Raw genomic sequence first — 5,000 nt, 5'->3', positions numbered from 1 at the left:
CGGCCATGCACCACCACCCACCGAATCAAGAAAGAGCTATCAATCTGTCAATCCTTCCGGTGTCCGGGCCTGGTGAGGTTTCCCGTGTTGAGTCAAATTAAGCCGCAGGCTCCACTCCTGGTGGTGCCCTTCCGTCAATTCCTTTAAGTTTCAGCTTTGCAACCATACTTCCCCCGGAACCCAAAAGCTTTGGTTTCCCGGAGGCTGCCCGCCGAGTCATCGGAGGAACTGCGGCGGATCGCTGGCTGGCATCGTTTATGGTTAGAACTAGGGCGGTATCTGATCGCCTTCGAACCTCTAACTTTCGTTCTTGATTAATGAAAACATACTTGGCAAATGCTTTCGCTTCTGTTCGTCTTGCGACGATCCAAGAATTTCACCTCTAACGTCGCAATACGAATGCCCCCGCCTGTCCCTATTAATCATTACCTCGGGTTCCGAAAACCAACAAAATAGAACCGAGGTCCTATTCCATTATTCCATGCACACAGTATTCAGGCGGGCTTGCCTGCTTTAAGCACTCTAATTTGTTCAAAGTAAACGTGCCGGCCCACCGAGACACTCAACTAAGAGCACCCTGGTAGGATTTCAACGGGGTCCGCCTCGGGACGCGCAAGCACGCCTTCGGCTCGCCCCACCGGCAGGACGTCCCACGATACATGCCAGTTAAACACCGACGGGCGGTGAACCAACAGCGTGGGACACAAATCCAACTACGAGCTTTTTAACCGCAACAACTTTAATATACGCTATTGGAGCTGGAATTACCGCGGCTGCTGGCACCAGACTTGCCCTCCAATAGATACTCGTTAAAGGATTTAAAGTGTACTCATTCCGATTACGGGGCCTCGGATGAGTCCCGTATCGTTATTTTTCGTCACTACCTCCCCGTGCCGGGAGTGGGTAATTTGCGCGCCTGCTGCCTTCCTTGGATGTGGTAGCCGTTTCTCAGGCTCCCTCTCCGGAATCGAACCCTGATTCCCCGTTACCCGTTACAACCATGGTAGGCGCAGAACCTACCATCGACAGTTGATAAGGCAGACATTTGAAAGATGCGTCGCCGGTACGAGGACCGTGCGATCAGCCCAAAGTTATTCAGAGTCACCAAGGCAAACGGACCAGACGAGCCAATCCGATTGGTTTTGATCTAATAAAAGCGTCCCTTCCATCTCTGGTCGGGACTCTGTTTGCATGTATTAGCTCTAGAATTACCACAGTTATCCAAGTAACGTGGGTACGATCTAAGGAACCATAACTGATTTAATGAGCCATTCGCGGTTTCACCTTAATGCGGCTTGTACTGAGACATGCATGGCTTAATCTTTGAGACAAGCATATGACTACTGGCAGGATCAACCAGGGAGCTGCGTCAACGAGAGCTGAGCAGCCGGCCGCCCGGGAGTGTGTCCCGAGGGCCCGCGCGAACACGCAAGCGTCCGCTCAATTATTCTGCAAACAGGAGGAGGCTGAGCTCCCCTGCACGATACACCTCGAAACCCTCTCAGGTCCCGGCGGCGCGCAGCGCCGTCCTAAGTACTTGGTCGGGTTCGAGAGAGGCGCAATCGCCCGGAGATGGGCGAGTAGACGCTTTCAGTGCGAACACCCGTGCTCCCAACTGAGCTTGCCGCTGCCGACAGAGGCCCGGGAGCGTGCTGTCGTGGCATTGCCGGCGGGAAACAACACGCGCCACCTACGGTGACCGGCAGCTCCAACGCCAGCGCCACAGAAGGGCAAAGCCCCACTTGGGTGCAGAAGCGAACTCTCCCAGCACAGCGCACGCGCCAACACGTCCGCAGAGCTGCGATACAAACCACCTGCGAGAACCGCTGGGGGCGACCGAGCAGCAGACGGCGTCGCGACGCCGAGTGCCGGGCGGCGGCGCATCCTCAACGCACACAGTCCGCAATCGGACCAGCACACTGCAGATGTCCACCGCGCTTCGCACCGGGCTCGGCAGAACCCACTTTGGCCGCCTGGCGCCGCGCGCAGGGTGCGCCGGCGCATAGCTGGGACGCCAGCCGGGCCCGTCGGCCGGCGCTCCTGCCACTGGGCGCCCCCCACCAGCCGGCTGTAGTGCGTGCGCTCACGCAGCGCGCGGCCAGCACGCCGGGCGGCCCCCCCTCACCGGCCGGGGACTGTCCCGCCAAGCCACAGCCTCGTATCGCTTCATACCCACATGGCCAACTCAGGTTCGGGGGCATGGCGGGTACCGCCGAAACAACCGGTTCATAGATGTACCGATCGTCGCTATCACCGATGCACCTGCAGCGCGAACAACCGCTCAACAACTGATTTCCAGTTCATTTGCGGATCTTTGGCAGCAAACGTATACGTCAATCTACATTTGCGAAATCTACGATTCTGGCATGCCTGCATGTTATGTGTCACGACACGCTACATCAGCCCACATACACACTGCGGCATGTACACGAGAGAACACGTGGAAAATGGTCCGCGCACGTGTGCAATGTCCCTTGCGCGGTCGACTGTCAACCGGCCTCTGTAGCATGTCGCAGATGTGGAACGCGGTCCACCGTGCTATCATGTTGTGTGGGGCAATACGATTAAATAGGAAAACCCTCGTCGCTACATCAACAGACGGCTCACGCTGATTCCCGGCAGAGGGAGGAGGGGGGGGGGGGGGCCAACATGCAATACTTTCGTCCGTACCTACCTACCACATGTCTGTACGGCGTACAACAGTGCAATCTCGCTGTAATGGGGAGACGAGACAAGTAGCATCGTGCACAACATATGGCCCTTATGATTCGCCATTGTAGGGCGCAGCCGGTGTACGGTCAAGCATGTGCCACATTATGTCACTCAGTACGTAACGACGGATGATCAGTGTGGGTTACGCGTACATCAGCGGACAGTCCACACAGGCCGTACCACAACGTACACTGACTGCATCGACAACCGAATGCAACTGAACAGCTGCAAGGCTCATTTCACAAACAAACGCCTGACCGACCAGCTTGGAAGGGCAGGAGGGGAGGGCGATATTCGTTCTGTAGCGGTACACCCTTCCAGTGGTTAGCGGGACTGTGTAGAAAGTACGCAACACTCGAAAGACCTTTATGTGAGGGTACGCACCATGGCATCAAGAAATACACATGACACCAGAGGATCCAAGCAGTGAACTATGTTCAGAGGGTTGCTGTTAGGCAAAGCTACATTCCTGTGACGTTACATGTGACAGTTAAGGTGCAGCGTAAGTTAGGTTAAGGTGCAGCGTAAGTTAGGTTAAGGTGCAGCGTAACTTGGGTTAAGGTGCAGCGTAACTTGGGTTAAGGTGCAGCGTAACTTGGGTTAAGGTGCAGCGTAACTTGGGTTAAGGTGCAGCGTAACTTGGGTTAAGGTGCAGCGTAACTTGGGTTAAGGTGCAGCGTAACTTGGGTTAAGGTGCAGCGTAACTTGGGTTAAGGTGCAGCGTAACTTGGGTTAAGGTGCAGCGTAACTTGGGTTAAGGTGCAGCGTAACTTGGGTTAAGGTGCAGCGTAACTTGGGTTAAGGTGCAGCGTAACTTGGGTTAAGGTGCAGCGTAACTTGGGTTAAGGTGCAGCGTAACTTGGGTTAAGGTGCAGCGTAACTTGGGTTAAGGTGCAGCGTAACTTGGGTTAAGGTGCAGCGTAACTTGGGTTAAGGTGCAGCGTAACTTGGGTTAAGGTGCAGCGTAACTTGGGTTAAGGTGCAGCGTAACTTGGGTTAAGGTGCAGCGTAACTTGGGTTAAGGTGCAGCGTAACTTGGGTTAAGGTGCAGCGTAACTTGGGTTAAGGTGCAGCGTAACTTGGGTTAAGGTGCAGCGTAACTTGGGTTAAGGTGCAGCGTAACTTAGGTTAAGGTGCAGCGTAACTTAGGTTAAGGTGCCAACGTGGGTTAGGTTAAGGGGCCAACGTGGGTTAGGTTAAGGGCCAACGTGGGTTAGGTTAAGGGCCAACGTGGGTTAGGTTAAGGGCCAACGTGGGTTAGGTTAAGGGCCAACGTGGGTTAGGTTAAGGGCCAACGTGGGTTAGGTTAAGGGCCAACGTGGGTTAGGTTAAGGGCCAACGTGGGTTAGGTTAAGGGCCAACGTGGGTTAGGTTAAGGGCCAACGTGGGTTAGGTTAAGGGCCAACGTGGGTTAGGTTAAGGGCCAACGTGGGTTAGGTTAAGGGCCAACGTGGGTTAGGTTAAGGGCCAACGTGGGTTAGGTTAAGGGCCAACGTGGGTTAGGTTAAGGGCCAACGTGGGTTAGGTTAAGGGCCAACGTGGGTTAGGTTAAGGGCCAACGTGGGTTAGGTTAAGGGCCAACGTGGGTTAGGTTAAGGGCCAACGTGGGTTAGGTTAAGGGCCAACGTGGGTTAGGTTAAGGGCCAACGTGGGTTAGGTTAAGGGCCAACGTGGGTTAGGTTAAGGGCCAACGTGGGTTAGGTTAAGGGCCAACGTGGGTTAGGTTGCCAGAGATGTGTCAAATCAGGATGTACGTTTGGCTGGTGTCAGGTGGTGGGTTGGTTCGATGCCTTTATAAGGAGTGTGGCCAAAGGGTATTTTATTACTTGTACCTTTTGTGTTGTGGCGTGGCGTTGCGTCCTGTGTTGATACTGGGTGGACCACTGTGGGTGTTGCTGGCTGATTTGAGCTGCGTTGTTTGCGGGTGGTGTGAGACATTCTGTCTTATTAGTGGACGTGACGTTCCTCTTGTCGTTCTTTGGATAGTGTCCTGTGGCAGCGAGGATAAAATGGATGTTGTTGAACGATAGTGCTTTGGTGCTTTCGCTTTGTTACACACAGAGTGGACTGTGAGATAGGGTGACTGGGTCGAGTGCGGTTCACACTGTCCTCCCCAGTTTACAGTATGTATCATCTATGTATGTGGTCCTGCATCATTTACTAAGCAGGGACGTCAGACGACTGAAATATTAGTTATGTACTGATGTAAAGCAGAATGCTTACCTTCCACCAGTGGGCGAGTATCGACTCTGCCCCAGCGTTGCCACCGCAGGAAGCGGTGTCGGAAA

The 5,000-nt window shown here is 54.3% G+C and overlaps 1 non-coding gene across 1 annotated transcript in view; it reads right to left on the bottom strand.

The window, feature by feature from the left end:
• The window catches only part of LOC126313768 (small subunit ribosomal RNA), a 1,893-nt gene extending 530 nt beyond the window's left edge, over positions 1 to 1,363 (bottom strand). Inside the window, exon 1 of the ribosomal RNA XR_007555385.1 lies at positions 1 to 1,363. This exon is cut by the window's left edge and continues 530 nt beyond it. This is a non-coding gene — a ribosomal RNA (small subunit ribosomal RNA).
• Positions 1,364 to 5,000: the final 3,637 nt, after the last annotated feature.

The sequence above is a fragment of the Schistocerca gregaria genome, unplaced genomic scaffold (assembly GCF_023897955.1).
Source record: "Schistocerca gregaria isolate iqSchGreg1 unplaced genomic scaffold, iqSchGreg1.2 ptg000499l, whole genome shotgun sequence".
NCBI lineage: Eukaryota > Metazoa > Arthropoda > Insecta > Orthoptera > Acrididae > Schistocerca > Schistocerca gregaria.
Note: the sequence above shows the minus strand (reverse complement) of the source record. Positions and strands in the feature narration are given on the sequence as shown.